This window comes from Tympanuchus pallidicinctus, unplaced genomic scaffold (assembly GCF_026119805.1).
Source record: "Tympanuchus pallidicinctus isolate F22 unplaced genomic scaffold, pur_lepc_1.0 scaffold3, whole genome shotgun sequence".
Classification (NCBI taxonomy): domain Eukaryota; kingdom Metazoa; phylum Chordata; class Aves; order Galliformes; family Phasianidae; genus Tympanuchus; species Tympanuchus pallidicinctus.
In genome coordinates this window covers 45274697-45292535 of record NW_026294747.1, presented here as the reverse complement: position 1 = coordinate 45292535, position 17839 = coordinate 45274697, and the positions used below count along the sequence as shown (strand labels likewise).

General features: G+C 41.1%; 1 long non-coding RNA gene across 3 annotated transcripts in view; it reads right to left on the bottom strand.

Annotated features, from left to right (window-relative positions):
* LOC128086166 (uncharacterized) overlaps positions 1 to 17839 on the bottom strand; it is a 34769-nt gene that overhangs the window by 11309 nt on the left and 5621 nt on the right. Inside the window, exon 3 of one of the 3 annotated variants that reach the window (XR_008209270.1) lies at positions 13377 to 15674. The exons of the other annotated variants lie outside the window; for them this stretch is intronic. This is a non-coding gene — a long non-coding RNA (uncharacterized LOC128086166). Of the gene's footprint in view, positions 1 to 13376; positions 15675 to 17839 lie in introns of those variants that run through there. 3 annotated transcript variants of the gene reach the window in all.

The following is a 17839-nucleotide window of genomic DNA, read 5'->3' as shown; positions in this document are numbered from 1 at the left end:
ACAGAAAATAAAAAGAGATAGAGACACTTGCCATTCAGAGAAAAGTTTTCAGAACTGATGCCTGTTTGGTCCTCAGGTCCCCAACTGCCTTTTCCCACCCCAGGACTAGGGCTGTGTTCCATTTATAAACACATTGTCACCAGTGAGAGAAGGGAGCCAGCGACACCAGGTCACGCACTGTCCCCAGTGCTCCTTCATGCTCACAAGGATGCACACTGCCTGTCTGAGGGACCTGGATTCCAAAACAATATTAAAAATTCAGTCCCAACCTTCTTTTCCCCTCAGTCTTAAATGAGGCAGAACCTTTATATTTTTGGATAGCCTTCACTTGTAAAATTTCACCACTGTTCTCAGTTTCTGGTTCATGCTAAGATAGAAAGACAACTTTGGCCAGAGGGAGCGAGCCTTCACTTCCGTTCTGACTTCCCAAAACTGAAACCAAGTGGTTCATTCTCATCACCCAACACTTCATGTGCTGGACAGTGCTTGGAAGAAGTGACAAGACTTGCAATTGCCCGTGGGGGTCTGGTCTGTAGGAACATTGCAGCTTTTTCTCTGCTTTCCCACAGAACACGACCCTTCACTTCCCCTCTTCCCCAAAAAAAAAAAAAAAAAAAAAAAAAAAAAAAAAATCCTAAGACCAGTTTCATGCAATCTGTAGGACTGGAACAGCAATTCTTCGACATAATGCAGTCCTAAGGCAGGTTGTAGAAGGATAAAGAAGTGAGGATTTTTTCTCCAGACACCAGCAGAGTCATGGCTCCCTGGAAACACATTTACAGTTTCTCTCTCTGCTTGTCTATCATAGTGCTGCCATTGCCACCCTAATGCCCGGCCTCACTACCTTGTGCACTCCGATGAATCAATAAAGCTCTGCAGAGAAAACCACTTGAGCCGAAATAGATTGGTAAGACACAAAGGCTCAGATTTTCAAGAATTATTTGAGTTTCGAGCTGTGGAAAGGTACCAGCACAACTTCTGCAGCACTGACTGCATCCTTATAACCTAAATCAATTGCAAATGTTTCTGCCTAAATACCTTCAGAAAACTGAAGGTGAGAGGTTAAGTCTTGTACTGATTCAATGATTTGGGGCATTTCTCTTCTATGGTGACACCAAACTCAGACTGCAAGCCAATGCATGGAATGACCAGAGCATCCTCATGCTCTACAGTTTTGTCCCAGCACAGGAAACTGTCTAGGGCTCCCAGTGTTGGAGCTGAGAGCATCTTTTGGAGAGGAAAAGTGCTCATGCGTGTATGTAGCAAGAGGTACAACAAGAGCAGCATACCCTGGGCACCACAGTCAGTGAAGACTCCACATCCTCTACCTGCTGCCTCGAGCTGCAAGCTAGAAAGGCATCAGCATGTTCCCACAAGCACGTTGTGGAAGTCTGAAGGCAAGTTTTGCATTGCTGCCTGCAAAACCTGGTGGCAAGTTGGCACAGTATCTAAGGCAAGATCTCAACTCGGACTGAGAGTTCAAGGTGGTGTCGGGAGCTGCTGCGGGGCACACTGAGCTGCTGATCTCCAAAGGGCCTCGCCTGTGTAAAGAGACCAAGGGAGTTGCTAAACCACAGACAATGAAAACAATTTTAAATGAGAGATTAAATGAAAGGAAAAAAAAGTTGTCAAAATGTCAAGGCGAATGTTTTCATAGAACTAACCAGGGAATGGCTAGACAGCACGAGTGCAAACCTTTAACTTAATTAAAACTTTTAAAGTGTGAATACAAAAAACTTTCTCCAGTCTAGACAGGCAATAACTCCATACTTCATGAAAAAACAGCCATTTTGGTATTTCTGGTCACTTACCCCCTTCCCCCCATCCTGGTAGCTATATGTAGATTTGAAATTCAAAATTCAGTTCATAAAGGCAGAGGAGCTGTAATGAACAGAACTGCAGCCTCTTGACCAGAGCCATCCTGCATATGTCTGGAGCAGCAGTCTTACCCCACCCAGACTCTGTCTGGGGACTGGCAGCATCCTGTCAATACGCACACCAAGCCAGGGATGGAGTTCATGTGACACATCTTTGGCTCCCACCCTTAGCTGTTGTTTCCACACCGCATCACATGGGTGGCTGCTCAGAGGCAGCTGGAGGAAAGGGACATCCTTATGTTACAGCCTGGCAGGGGCCCTGCTATTCGGATGGCCAGAGACAGCAGATACTGAATTTGTGGTCTCTCTGAGAGCGTCTGGCCTTGACAGAGCGATCCCACCAACTCCAATTGGAAAAGCTGCTCACCTCTCCCTCCGTCTTTTATTCAGGAAGTTTACTATTGTCAGAGTATAACTGAAACATCTTTGAGGAAAAAGCAGTCACAATCAATTGCACTGTTGTGTGATGTTTTATAACAATGCTATGAAGCCTCAAAAAATGAGGGCTGCATACAGCAAGCCTCAGTGAAGTTGGTGATGGTGCCAGTGCTGCAATGCTGGAGAACAGGTCTGCTGGTGATAATGCTGACCACACACCTGATTTGAACTTGCTCCCATTTACATAAATGCTAACTGGAGAGAGTCACAATCCTGATGAATTACACCATCCTGGGTTAAATAAATCAGTTGGGAGACACTGAGTTAAGAGGTGCTCCAGAGCAAAGACCTTTGTTCAGCCAGCCCTAGCTGCAGCTCTCCCTGTGCCATCTTCAATGCCAAGCTGATGAACAGACCACAAACCATGCTGTCAGAGCACTTTAGCTTGCCACAGGGCAGGATTTAGCCTTCCACTGAGCTAAAAAAAAAATAAAAATGAAGAGGCAAGCAAGGTGCAGGAATATTCAGTGTGTTTATGACTCACACTGAAATCACTGTCTCTGCCACCTGCTAAACCTAATAATCTTAAACTTGAGATGGTATTTGCCTTCAGCTGTCTGACTCTGTGCTTCAGCACGAGCCCCATCACTCCACTCCTAGGAAGTCCATCACTATTCGTTCAGCATTATGGATATCAATGATAAATCAATACTATTGCATCACTGTAAAATACAGATATTGGAATCTTACGTGAGAACTATTTCATTATGGAGCTATAATATTAATTTACCATTCTGTTCTTCACAGTGCTGAAACAATGCTATTTCACAGGGTTTGACCCGCAGAGAGCAGGCAGGTACATGCAGCAGATAAATTGCAAATAAGAGAACATTCCGTACATTCAGTAAGAGTGATTATAGTCAAGAAGACTACAGTTCTCAGATTTCTTCAGATCACCAACAAAACAGGTTAGATCAGAAGCTCGTACTTCTCTGTACAGAAGAGGCAATCTGCTCATTTTCATAGAAAAAAAGTGACATGCAGCATAAAATACAGAGTAAATTCCAGGTATTCCATCAGAAGCTAAGCTGAAGTTAAGAGTCAGGTTGCTTTAGGTGAACATTAAGAAGTTTCAGGTTTTGTATACTCTTTTGATAACCTAATCTTCTCTGTTAAAACAATGGAAAGCTCTTACTTTCTTTCGAAGAAAAGACTAACACAAACCATTAACTTTCTCCCTCAGTACACCAGAAAATGAACTTAATGCATGTCAATCCTCTCTGCTTTTAGTCTGTTCCAGGTGAGAAATCTCAGACATGCCACAATTTGTAGCACAAAATTTAAAAATTAATAGATCTACCTCTATGGATGACAGGAAATCAACACTGAATGTTACCAGGCTACTTTCTGCATTCACACCTTTCTTTTTATAGTGCTCTGTTAAATTGGAACCCCGTGGTATTTTCTGATGAGGGCTTTTACTCAAAGTCAGGACATTCAACAAAACTCTTACCCGCAACCACAAAGCACCCTTTGGGGACACAGTCACTGTTTTGCTGGCCTTTGGTACAGGAGTTGGAGCTCACTACTCCCAGCCTAAGTTGTAGGCACAATTGTGCTGCATTCCTGGTGGAGAAAGGCCGGGTGGAAAAAGGGAGGTGAAGAGAGACCCAGAGAGATGCCATGTCAGGGAGAGAAGCCAAGCAGCCACCCGCAAAAGACTCCTCCTTGTAGAAGTCTGGCAACCAGGGCCTTTTTGCCACCTTCCCCCCTCCTGACATTTAAAAACTGCTAATCAGGAGCTGACCTGAGATATGTGCCTTGCTTGCATTGAGAATTCCTTGGCTTGGAAGAATTTATACTGGGATATTAGGCAGACATAAACAGCCATAACAATTCTAGCTCTGCTTATATGAATGATCCACTGAAGTGTGGAAAATGCACTCTATTACTGCACTAAAGTCAATTTGCAATTGATCATATTGCATTTCTAGTGTCAGCAGATATGAAAACATGTCATTTACCAATGCTTAATGAACCTCTGTGCTGACAAGACATAAATATCAATAAGCAGCTCTCCAGTTAAGGAGGTTAACCAGCAAAGTACTCGGTGAAAACATTAAAGAGGTAATCATCTGGCAATTGCTGTATGGATGGAGCAACCACCCTGAAAGATAACAAACCCACTTGAAGAAATATTACAAGAAAAAAAGGGAGAAAAAAAACAGGTAATTAACTCCACACTATAAACTGAAAAATTTTATCAGAACAAAGCAGCAGTTGCCTTTTGGAATTGCACTTGCTCTCTTTTCCATGAGTGCTTGAGGCAATCAGCTTAGTAGACCTCTTTGAACACACCAGGTATTTGGAAAAGGCAAAGTAGCAAGATGCTCCATTTCCTTCCAACTCCTCCTAGTAATATTAATCCTTTCTTCTCTCTCTCTCCACCTCATCTTTTCATTGGTTTCACAGGGGCTTTAATTTTAAGATCTTTCCTTCTTTTCAGGATAAAGCTTTCAGCTTCCTATAAAGTTGCAGGAACTCGATGAAGGGAACATTACTAGTGCTTAGAAGCACTTCATGAAAGTGAAACGCAGTAGTTTAAACTTTGCTTTATAGTTAATGGAGCAATTTAACAGCAGCTACAGTCATTACTGGACTGAACATAAATTTCAAGTTCAGTTCAGATTTAAGCAGTTGCAAATGGTGCTTATATTTAATCTATGAAGCCCAAAGCACTGCAAGGTTTTCAAGCAAACATAATGGGAGCCCAGAACAGAAAAACCTCCCTGGGTGCAGATGTACCTGTGGGTGGGAGGCACACAGGCCTTTTATCACCCTGACTGGTGCACCCTGAAAGCCTCCTGACTACAGGGACTTGAGTCAGCACCTGCATCACATGTAGCATGTCTTAGGCACAGAAATGCTGTTCTGATTCCAGATTTCTCTCTTCCAAGAAGGAAAAAAAGAAATTAGAAAGTCCTTCTATAATCATTAGATAGTGGCAGGACAGTCAGTTCCCGCAGTGCTTCGTTCTGAACCAGCACTTCTCTCCCTGCAGCCACACTGGAAAATCACTGAGCAGTCACAGTGTGAACAGATTTCTGATACAGAAGGAAAACCGTAGTAAAGCTAAAGGAAGAAAGGGAACATCCTCTTTCTGAAGAAAAATCTGGACATTCAGAGATAGAAATCGTTAAGGAAGTTACTGCTTTTTGCACATTCAGTAACAACTACTTCAGTGACAAAAATAATTTTCAGTGTATCATAATGCTAACTGTGCAAAAATCACCAGGTGGATAAAACAGGAAGAGGAGTTTGCACATCAAAAGAAACACAATTAGAAGGAAATTACCTGTGCTCTGGTGTAGCCTTTGCCACAGATGCTTACAGAGTACCCCCAAATGCTTCCCATTTCAGTCACAGTTTCCAGCTAAAATCTCATTATGCAGACCCAGTCCTCCTTTCTCTTGCATGCATTCCATCCTATTTCAATGCAAATTTATTTCCCCTTGGTAATAATGATTCCCCACAGATCTCATATCACATTTTTCATCAGTAGATGAAATGTAAAAGCACACATCAGATACAGTTCACCAACCCCGTTTTGTAGCTTCAGAAACCAAGGCAAGGGAGAGTTCCCCAAGGCCTTCCAGCATCCTGGAACACAAACAGGGCTTCACAGCTCTGCAGTGCTTCTCTGGGTCCCTTAGACCTGGAGCAATCTCTGTGCTCACAACCCAGACAATTCCACTCTCAAATTGAGGGGAAAAAAAATTGGCTGGAGGAGTAAGAAAGAACTGTTTACAGGTTGCCCAGAGAGGTTGTGGAGTCTCCTTCCCTGCAGGTACTCTAAAACCATCTGGACACAGTTCTGGGCAATGTGCTCTAGTAGATCTCCCTAAGCATGGAGGTTGGACTGGGTGACCTCCAGAGGTCTCCCTCCCACTTCAACCAGCTTGAGATAACGCAGATATATGAGGGAACAAAGCTCAGGTAGTCTGTGAGGCTTTCCTGCCCAGGCACAAGCATTTACAAGTGTGTTTGGAGGAACTCATCTGGTTTTCCTTCTGGTTACTGTCAGCATCAACACAACGTTGCCCTCTGCTTGGACCTCTCAATGTGTAAATGCCAATTTGCCAACCACAATTAAAGTGAAAATCTGCACACGATAAGAACCAAAGTCAGTTGCATGGATATTTTAAAGTCTTGTTTAAGCATTCTAATAACTTCATGATTGTTCTCCTATGAAGACATAGAGTCATGGTTTTGTGATTTTTGGTTTTCAGTATTCCACATTATAACATCATGTGGGGCACTGAGAGTTTAACTGTTAATGCTCAAGTCCTGGGTACCTGCCCAGAAGAGAAGAACTACATTCCCCCTGGGGACCTTGCAGTCACAGAGAGGAGATGTACATCCTGGCAAGGTCACCTGATGGGCTCTTTCTCATCTGCTTGTCATCAGCTCTCCTCCCTTCTCCCTGCTGCTCAACTGAACTGCACATTTCACCTCAGCTTTGTGGTGAAGCCTATCCACCTTTTGAACATTCTCTCTCTCGTTATATTTTTTTTATTAACTTCAATTCTGATTATATTGTATTATAGTGTGTTATTTTGCATTCCAATGCTATATTTAGTAAATTAGTTTGTTTCTCCTCAGATTGGTGCTGCTGTTTTTAATTATTTTGGGGTCCCCAGTTCCCTTTTTCTGGAGGCACAGATTCTGCAAAATCCCTCATCCCCACTGGTAATGGAACTGGGCCAAACCAGCCCGTAAATTGTTGACACATAGTTAAGATTGTTTCACCTGCAGAAGAGAGGGGTCCAAGGAGACTTCACTGCTGCCTTCCAGTATCCAAAAGGGAACAACAGGAGAGATAAGGAGCATATGGAGATATGACAAGACAGTAACAGTTTAAGACTAGCAGAGAGGAGATAGCAAAGAATTTCTTCTGGTTATCTACTGTGTGAGAGCGGTGGGGCCCTGGCACAGGCAGCCCAGAGAAGCCATGAGAGCCCCATCCCAGGTTGAATAGGGCCTTGGGCACCTGTGGGTGGCAAATGTGATCACAGTAGGGGGATTGGAACTGGACAGCGTTCCCTTACAGTGCAACCCGTTCTGTGATTTGCAACTAAATACAAACCAAACACAAGACACAAGGAAAGCAAGAAAGACTTTCTAACAGCTCTGTTACTACGTGCACTAAATGTTGGCGATGGAACTCAGTAAGTGTAGTCATATAAATGCTTCTTAAAGCGTTTCAAAACATGCTGAAGAGTGCCACAGATAAAGGCAAGATGGACTGACGGCTTGACTTAATTGCTAATAGTTAATGAATGCCAGCTACAGTTTAGCCAGATACAACTTGAACAAAACACAAATAACAGAACTGCAACCAGAAGCACAGTCTAGTATTGAATTAAATATCAAATTACTATTAAATATATCCTCCACAATCACTATGATTATGAACAAATAACTCAGTAACATTCCACACCACACAGTGCTATGCTAAAAATACATTTGCTTTCAGATGCGATTTTAGATGGCAGAGCAATTTCTTAATAACTCATACCTGAACTTCAGAATCCTTGCCCACCACAGTAACCATTAATCACCTTACAAGTTTACTCCTAGGTATGTTCATAGCTCAGCCTTATAGAGATATCTTACCATCGCTGCTTTGTGTAGAGAAATAAAAGGTTTTACATAACTGTGCTTGATTTTTTCCAGAAATAAAATAGAAGAGGTTTTGTTTGCACTGAAGGATGAGATTTCCCTCTGGATTTGCTGCCCTCTAGATATCTTTCAGTATAAAACTGCTCTGCTTTTTAAATAGATTTTCAATAACCTGCTTTAGCTAAAGACACAATGAGTTTGGAATAAACAAGTACAACGGCAGGGAAGAGAGTGTTTGAATGGTTTGTCAAGATGCTTTTTACAAAGATAAGAAGTCTTAAGATGATGCCAGTTGTCCAAGGGGAGGAGCCTGGATACAAGCATTTATGGGGGCGTCAAGTCAGTGATGGAGAGCAGTGCTGGTGGTTGTTATCACACAACAATACGCCCCATTTCCTGTATGAAGAGAGCAGTGAAATTATCAACAAGTTTTTCCCCACATACTGCTCTGCCAATGGACTTCAATGCTGATGTAAGAAAACTGAAGAGGTATTTCTTCCCCAAAACTCCCTTACTCTTTGTCTTTTAGATAATGCAGCTCTGCAACGCTTTTTGTAGTGATGCTAGTCACTAGGCTGGCAGTGCCACTCCAAGACGTTTCAGATTATTTTTTTTATTCTCTGCTGCAGAGAACATTTCAGAGATTTTGACAGGAGAAAATTCAGCAAATAATGTGTTTCCCACCTCTGCAGTCATTGTGATTATTCCGGCAGGGATATCAACAGATAATTTCATTGTAGAAGGTTGCACATGAGCATACAGATACATAGTGCCACAGAAATTTAAGAGAAAAATGTCATACAAAACTAGAACATCATTGTTTATTCATTATGAAGATAATGTTAACAAGATGAGGATTAGGTAAACAGGGCAGACTACAAATAAAAGGTAACAAGAACTAAATTATTTCATTTTGAAGTACAGTACTGTCTAGAATACCTACAGCAAGAAGGCCTCAACATTCCCCCTGGATGAGAAGATAGTTGTTCCAATTATCTGTCTATTTGGTGTCCTATCCAAGGTTTTTGATAAGATTGAGAAGACTGGCAAAAATGTAATTATTAGATGAAGAAAATAAGTCCCAGTTTAAAAGTAAGTTTAACGTCACACTTGAGCAAGATGGCTCTGGCCCATTTTAACTCTATAAGGTGACTTTTGGATCCCTCCTACCTCCCAAGAGTGGTACAGAAATCTATGCAGATTTCAAAGTGTTTCAAAAGCTTCCCCTGCATCAAACTTCATTAAAAAGGACATTTTATTCCTCAGCATGGGTACAAATATTTCTATTGATCCTAAAAAGTAGCCGTACCAGCAAGCACTAGGGTAAATTTCAGTGCCTGTAGCCCCTGCAAATTGACAACTTGACAAAACTATATATGTTGGCATTTAGAAAGCACAATTCATCAAGGGAAAGAGAAAAAAGCAGTTATTTGCTCACAAGGTCAATGTAGGGTGATCAATACTGTTAATTGCTTGTGGATACATTGAGACAGTAGTTTAGTGCACTTTAGCAATTATCTGATATTGAACACAGTATAAAATACCAATAGTATTCAATCCTAGGTGGTGAAGAAGCAGCTCCTAATTCTGCTCACCTTTTTGAATAGAAAACTAGAGTTCCTTCAGCATAAAATACTGCTGAATGCCAGCCAATCCTTTACTCAGGCCCAAGCCAAATGCATAAAGGAATCAGGTAACATTTTATCTCCCTTGACTTTCATGAGATTGGAAACAGGAATCTCAAACTAGCACCAAACACCCTGTCCTGGTGGGATTTTCAGCCTTAACACAAGTTGAAAATTCCCAAATCCACAATGACAGCCTACTACCAAGAGACTTCAGCATATTTTTATATGAGTTGGCAAATAGCAATTGGCAAATACACATTAACGTGCATACAGTGAGCAGCAGATGGAAAGGACATACCTGTTTAAGCAGCACATGGCACAGATACCTCTACCTAGAATCCTAACAAATATTCACGCAAAAGATCCCCTTTGAGTTTCCAGGCATTATCACTCATGCAGCCTGAAATCCAGTGTTACGCTTAGGATTCAGAAATGATAAAACATATAATGTTTTTGTACTGAGATGGAAAGAAAACAAGTTCTGAATTCTAAAATACATTAGCTTTCCCATAATTTTGTCATAACAAATGTATCATTCCAGTGCTGATGTCACGTCTTCAGCTGTTTTCAGACTAGTTCATCTGATCTGAGAACTTTGAATCCTAGTCATTGGCTTTGGATAAATGCTTTGATATAGCTGGACATTCCCCTCTGCCTTAGGGAAGTGAATGGATACTGAAATTGCACGTTGCATTTCATTAACAGGCATCCCAGCAGCATGCAAATCCTAAAGATAAGCTGGAATTTCACAGATGTCCTCAAAAATACCTAATGTCTTTTAAAGTCATTGACCTGAATGGATAGACGTTTGCTATTCTCCCCAAAACCAGTGGGAAGAAAGGATAAATGCTACTTGATTGTTAGTCAGGCCACTCACTGCTTGCCTGGAGAGGGCTCATTTGCTACAGTGACAAGCAGAGAATCAGAAACCTGAACGGAATAAAATCTTACTTTTTCTTCGGACTGGAATCTCAGATGGACATTAATATTTACAAATTCAAAGGCTGCCACTAGTTCAGAACTAAATTTCAGGCATTCATCCAAATTGAACCCAAGGCTTAAACCTTTTGACATGAGCCTTCCTGTCCACACCAAGCATTTGTGTAATTAAGACTTTTTTGTTAAATAAAAGTTTTGGGTTTTTTTTTTTTTTTTTTTTTTTTTTTTTTTTTTAAATCTACCAAAATACCTCTATCAAATGAGCTGGAAAAGTACAGAAAAGAGAATACTTTCAATGTTCAGTGAGAGCCCAGAGGCACAGCCCTCCCTAACTTACATAAGCGAAGGACAAGCAGTATCTTCTGGATAGGAGAGTTTATTTTTCTGTCATGACCCAAACTAATAATGAAGATGAGTTCACTTGTCAGAAGCATTGTTCCAAAAGAAGGATTATGTTTTTAGTGACAGAGCTAGCCATCCTCTGTGTACACAGGACCATGATTTTCTTTCAATTCCACTGTGAGCATCAGTTGCTCTTCCCATCAGCCTCAAAAGAGGGAAACCTCCCCCCCAGCCAGCATCACTCATGAGGAACCCACACCTGATGGATGAGGCTGTCCAAACTTTGTGCTAATGCCTGAATGGTGTGGCAGCACCTGGAAGAGGGAGGTAAAGTCAACTCTAAGAATTGCAAGAAACAATGAAAGTGGGGGTGCTTTTTTCTGGGCATCTTCCATCTAATTCTTCCTATGGAAATCTGCAAGAGATATTAGTACTTGTTTAAAAACCAAGAAAATGCACTGAGGGCTGAGCTGAGGACAGCACAAACATGGAGGGTCAGAAAGGAAAACCACCAGAATGGATTCGTCAGAAATTTCAAGATGTGATCAGGTTGCACAGTGCAACTGAAAATTTTATAGATTTTCTCTTCTTGCTTCCTAAAGAAGCTAAAGTATCAGTGTCATCATCCCTCTGCTTACTTTAATCAGCTTCTTCAGGATGGGACGTGTTCCTGCAGACAAGATAAGACCAGCACAGTCCATGCCCTAGAATACATCTTCTCTGCCCCAGGCTTGTCACACACTGCAGACAATGACATCACAGCCCACAGGCAAAGGCAGCATGGACCCTAATCATCTGAAGAAGTGAAATAAAACTTTGAAAATTGAAAGTACCTGCAGTAATTAAACATGTTTTAAGACAAACATCAATGCTTTAATCTGTTGGGCTTTTTTTCCAGATGCAGAACTTGTTCTAAATCCTACTGCCATGGGAACACCGTTCAACTCATTATTGTAATTTAATGTAACATGTTTGTGTCACAGTACACTGAAGAATTAATATCAAGAAGATTGGACAAAGGAGGGAAGGCACCTTAAAAATCTGTAGAGAACTAAATGAAAGGTTAAATAACTGATAGGACTGACATGCTTACTTACATCTAATAACACTCAAAGAAGGAAAAAAGTAAAATTAAGGTCACCTTCCTGCAGGAGATTGGAATTAAACAGCAGAAAATTTAACATTCAAGAGAATATTAAAAAATTTGCTTGGCATAGCTGTACAATGAGTCCAGAGGAAGGTCAGCAAGACTGCAAAGAATATCAAAGCCCATCAGGAAAGCAACCAGTGGGAGCGATGATGGCACAAACAATAGGGTCCTTGTAGTTGGTGCCCTCACTAACTATTGTGAACTCATTTTCAACAACTTGGCAGATCTCCACAGAAACAGGGAGTGATGGCAGAACAGTATTTGCACAGAACAAGCGTTGGCAATAGTTTTAGGGGACAGCACTGACTACAATGAAAGCGTAGGGGAAAACCTGCCCTGATGACTATCTAGTTCCATGCACATGCAGAATTATTGCAGACAGCCTTGTCTTTCTAGCATAGAATTGTAACCAAGGAATCTGGACTCAGTTCTTGATTTTGCTGGAGAGCTGCAGTAGGAATCCTCTACCAGAGATGGGCTTCAAGAGCCTGGCATTGTTGCTGGCATCATGTTGTCATGGTGATCATTTCATTACAATCTGTAAGATCAGTTAGGGCCTTTATAAGCAAGGCATAACTGGAATACAAACGTCAAGTTAGTAGCAGTATGTTGCTCAGTTTTCCTAGAAGTCTGTACAGACATACATGTCCCACTGCATGGATCTAAGTGCACAATAGTGATGATCAAGAAACTTCTGGCTGCCGGGATCTGCTTGGCTCATTCATCCCAATAGATCTATCCATGCTACTTGATAAATAAATGCACATTTTCCTATGTATATGTAAATCAGGAATAAATTATTTGGATCAGTTTGAATTCTGGGCATTCTTATGGTCTATACACAGACAAAAAAGCTAAACTAATCAAAGCACCTGAAAAAGGTTATATTCTGATTACTGAAGGAAAATAATATTGTTTAATGAAGTATCAAGTTGACACCATCACTATCTCAGAAGAGCCATCATCCCACACTAGTGAGAACTGGATTCTCATTAGTACAAGCAAAATTAATCCCACTGGAGTTAACTCAGTTCACAGACACCAAGTATTAATGTATTTGCTGCTGTAACTTCCCCATGTCCCCAGAGCAATCAGTGAATTGTGAATTTACGTTGTAGATGTGGCACTTTTCAGACATTTATTTTTCTTGCACTTTTTCAGTCGTCCTAGTTTTTCCCTTCTCAACTTTTTTCAAAAGTTTGACCATACGATTCACTTAAGCTTCTAAATGAGATAAGTCTATAAAGAGGATTGGGTCAGACAGCCTTAATTTGAAAACATCATTACTCCCACACTAAATTTCCCCAGTCAATCCCACAGCAGCCCTCATGGTTTGTACATCTCCCAAACCAACCTTAGTGGGATTTTTATTTTTTGGAAGGAAGGAAGGCAAGAGGAAGAGATACTGCTACCCAGATCTGCAAAGACTGGAATTGTCCAGAGGATTAGAACAAAGGAGTATTCTCATATCCATAGATTTTTCTTGTGTGTATGTGTGCTGTAAGGTTTTGATATTTTATCTGGAGAAGGAAAAACAGTAAGCCTTTATTAAATGCTTAACTTGGTTCCAACCAACTTTAAGTCAAATTAAGTTTGCAAAGTTAGAAATACTTAAGACTCTCCTTGGGGTTCAGAATATTATTAATGAGTCTCCCACACAGTCTCTGCAGCCTTTTTCTAAAGAAAGCCATTTCTGGGTCAGTGGAGTTAAAAGGATTACATTTGAACAAAAGAAGGGGTACTACTCTTCCTTTTAGCCACCTGAAATTTAAACAGCTAATATGATTAGTTTTTTTGTAGCCAGTTTGATGAAAGGCACTTTCCAAAGACAATCCATTTCATCCTATAACAGGTGTTAAAAAAATAGTCCAAATACATTGCCCTCTGAAGCTCCTTACCTGGATATTTATCTTTAGGCTATCTCCAGGAGCTATATCTGTATATTTAGCCATAACAGACTGGATTCATTTGTAGGTGAAGATGTCTTCATCCAGTTGTCTACAAATGAGTGATGAGTCCAGATTCCCACTGCTGAAAGATTTTACTAATACAGCATACAGGCAATTGAGAGCAATTCAACTTTCTGTCAAGAAGACAGAAAGTCTTCTTGGCCCAGTCAACCTGGGCTTGATTGACAACAGAAGTCCTGTGCCAAACCTGCAACACTATGGGCATCTTATTTACTCCAAGGTATCCCAAACAGCACCTATCAGCTATGCTTAAGTAACTGAACTGAGCCCTCATGCCTGCATACCTCTTTGGACACCAACAGATGCACAGATCAATCATAAGTGACTATAATCAAAGCACAGACAGCTGTTTTCCACATAGACATCTCCATACAAATAAACATTTGCTCAGCTCTCACATTAGAGTCATCACCCAGAGAACCATTGCCAGTTGCAATGTAGAAGTTCAACAACAAAACTAATTCCTCCAAAAACAGACTGCTTTCCCAAGGAGGACGCAGAGACAGCAGAAGCAAGTCAGATATCACTGGTCACTCCTAACAACTGCTCAGTGGACAAAACAGGGTCAAGGACAAATCCTACTCAGTTAAGCGGTATTAGTCCATTGATTTATCAGAAAACAGAGTCTGAGTCTTGGAGCTCAAAGTTGTATCACCTGTAGAACCTGTAAAAGCCTATAGGGTCTCTTTGATTCTTGCTTAACATCATGACCAGAGCCCCAGCATGAGCTGCTGTAAAAGGTGTCTCCTTCTGAACTACTTGCTGCCCTAATTACAATCAGGAAAAAAGGAAGCACATCCGAATTTCAAAGCACACAGACTTGTATTATTATGGTAATAAAAGTAATACATATTTGTTTATCTGCAGTGAGGCGTATCATCCAAAGCAGCAGCATAGTTTGAAAAACAGTAGATCATTTTCTTAACAACTACTCAAAACTTCGGATGGTTTCAGTTACATTTTGCTATGGTAAAGCAAATAGTGCTTTGGATTCAAAGTCATTATCATTCAATTGTCTGCTTGTAAAAGAATAGAAGGAGACATTTAAAATATGAGCGCATGAAAGGGCTTTTCAATCTCTTGAGCCAATCTAAAGTTAACTGAGTGAATCACTGAGCAGCAAGTCAACTAATAGGAGGAGAAAATCAACACTGAGAAACCAATTATAGTTCTATATCTCCATCCTCCAGGATTTGAATTCAAAGTCAAGTAAGTCCCCAAAAGTCTCCACGACTTGCTAGAACTGCTTTGCATACCAAAACAAGGTAAACATGTTTTCAGAAGATCTAAGTGGAGATATCCAGACTGAAAACACAAGATGGCAAATGAGAAAGTGACAGTGAACAGATTATAGCATTAACCCAACTACTGACACCATGAAATGAGGATTTGCCTTCTTAGTAATACTCAAATTAGTAAGTTCCTGCCACACACTCAGAATATTAGTTCCCACTTCTCCTTACATAGGATGTTTCAGCACTCCATCATGCATTGTTTATGATCTTCACAAAAAAAAAAAAAAGTGTCAAATAATGATCTGCATAGAGGAGCTGAGATGCCTGCTGGACATTCTATTTGGGAGCTGTAGTGTTTCATGTTGATCTTGGGCACTTCTTGATGGAGTTTAGCTTGCTTCAAATTGGAAAGGATTTTAAACAGCAAAGTTCTAGTATTTTTAATCCTTAAAGCCATTGAAATGAGAGGATCCCTGTAAAAGGAAGAACAGCCATTCCATCAGTGCCAGAATTACTGTCTAAGCCATTGTGGCTCTTTGCCTGGCTTTAGAAACCCTAGGTCTGATTTTTAAATCAACCAAGCACATACAGTTCCAGCTGAAATCAGCAACTCTGGAAATTCAGACTGACCATGCAAAATAATGCAACTCTTGGGAAAAAAAAAAAAAACAAACAACAAATAATTGACTGTAGTCTACCTTCAACTTTGGCATCACCAAGTAGAAAAACTAGAATAAATGACCAGAACTGTTTCTCTCAGACCTGACATTTCACTCTTACAGTTTTTGGAAGGTAAAGCAAAACAAAAATGTAATTTGACCACAAGCTCAGAATCCCAGCCTTCAACTGTGGGTATTGAGAGGTCAGAAAACCACCAACTGTATGGATACCATTTGCCTTGTTTGGACAAATATGATCACAAAACAGTTCTTCTGCCAGCAGGAACCAAGCCAAACATTTACAACTTAAGATGTCTAAGGGAGTTCAGCTGATGTTATTGATAATCTAACAAAAACAAAGGCCTCCTCAAACCTGTGCTTATAATCACTACTCCCCACTCCAAGGCCTTCCTATTAAGAAGGAAGGTTTTCCATGAGTAAAAATGAGTAAAGCAGCTTTGAGAAATTGATAATTGCTCAATCAACAACAGTTCCAATGCTTTATTGCTTTACCCAGCTCAGAGGAGCTTTGGATGTGGGAAGAGATGTCAGAGCTGCCTGCTGTTTTGCTGATGCAGAGGAAACACAATCACCTTGTGTTGGTCTGAGTCTCAGGCATGGAAACAAGCTCTAGAGAAGCATCTGATGGAGGTATTTATGTACACGTGATTCATAATATCTATAAGGTCTTAGTTCTGTTGCACTCACAACAAACACAGTTACCAGGTGCTTTCATAAATGGGAAGGTGGGACACAAACCTAACAAGCCTGAAGGATTAGCAATTTGCCTCCATTTGAATCTGGAGAACACTCACAAGTCTACACCTTTCCAAATTGTCATTCCAAGCTGCTGAATTACTGTGACAATATCACAGAACGGCCAGGGTTGGAAGGGACCTCAAGGATCATGAATCTCCAATCCCCTGCCACATGCAGGGCCACCAACCTCCCCATTTAATGCTAGACCAGGCTGCCCAGGGCCCCATCCAGTCTGGCCTTGAACACCTCCAGGGTCAGGGCATCCACAACCTCTCTGGGCTGCCTGTTCCAGTACCTCACCACTCTCTCTGTAAAGAACTTCCCCGACGTCCAACCTGAATCTCCCCTCCCTCAACTTAAAACCATTTCCCCTCGTCCTACAATATAAGCCACAACTACTGTGCTCATGGAAGGGAGACCTTTCCCATGAAGGACCTCTGAGACAGCTGAGCAGCCGGACCCTGGGGATTCAGGAAGCAGAGTATCAGAATCAGGCAGCTCTAGCCATGGCAGCACAGGGCAGACCAAGTTAGCATCTAAATCAGCTGATTTGAAAGGTGCTCCGGACACATGCACACCATCATTTCCTCCTTTCTATGACTGCACAGAAAATTTAAATGCAATTGTGAAACAGATTTCTTAAAAATCTACATTCTCATTTATCATCCATAATATAGCACTTCTCCCGGCATCTTGTGGTTGACACTGCTCCCTACAAAATGCCCAGTGAAACACTAGAAACGCTGAGACTAGAACCTACTGATGTGAGAATAATTGTACAGAACAGTGCAGAAAAAGGCAGCAGGGCTATTTCAGAAGCCTGTAAATCTGTTTGTGTTTTTTAGATTGCATCTCTTAACATTGCTATAAATCAGCATTTCCCAATCAGCAGAGTACAATGCATATTGAGACATACAGATTTCTAAACCAAGACATTGCATCCTATGCTTTCTAATTAGCAGTGCTGGCCTAATTGAGTGGCTCTGCACCAGAGTCAATACAGCTGTGAGCTGGCTGGCAGTGATGTGAGGAGCAGCATCCTCACACATCTGAGAGAGAGGGAAGGGAGATCTTAGAATACATGGAAATAGAAATGAGAAGAAACAGTAGGAGGATTTGCAAAGGCAAAAACAAAAGAATAAGTAGCAGAAATAAGAAAGTAGTAGTCCTGAGATTTACTAAAAGCTACACCCACACTGGCTGAAGTTGTGAAAAACTGC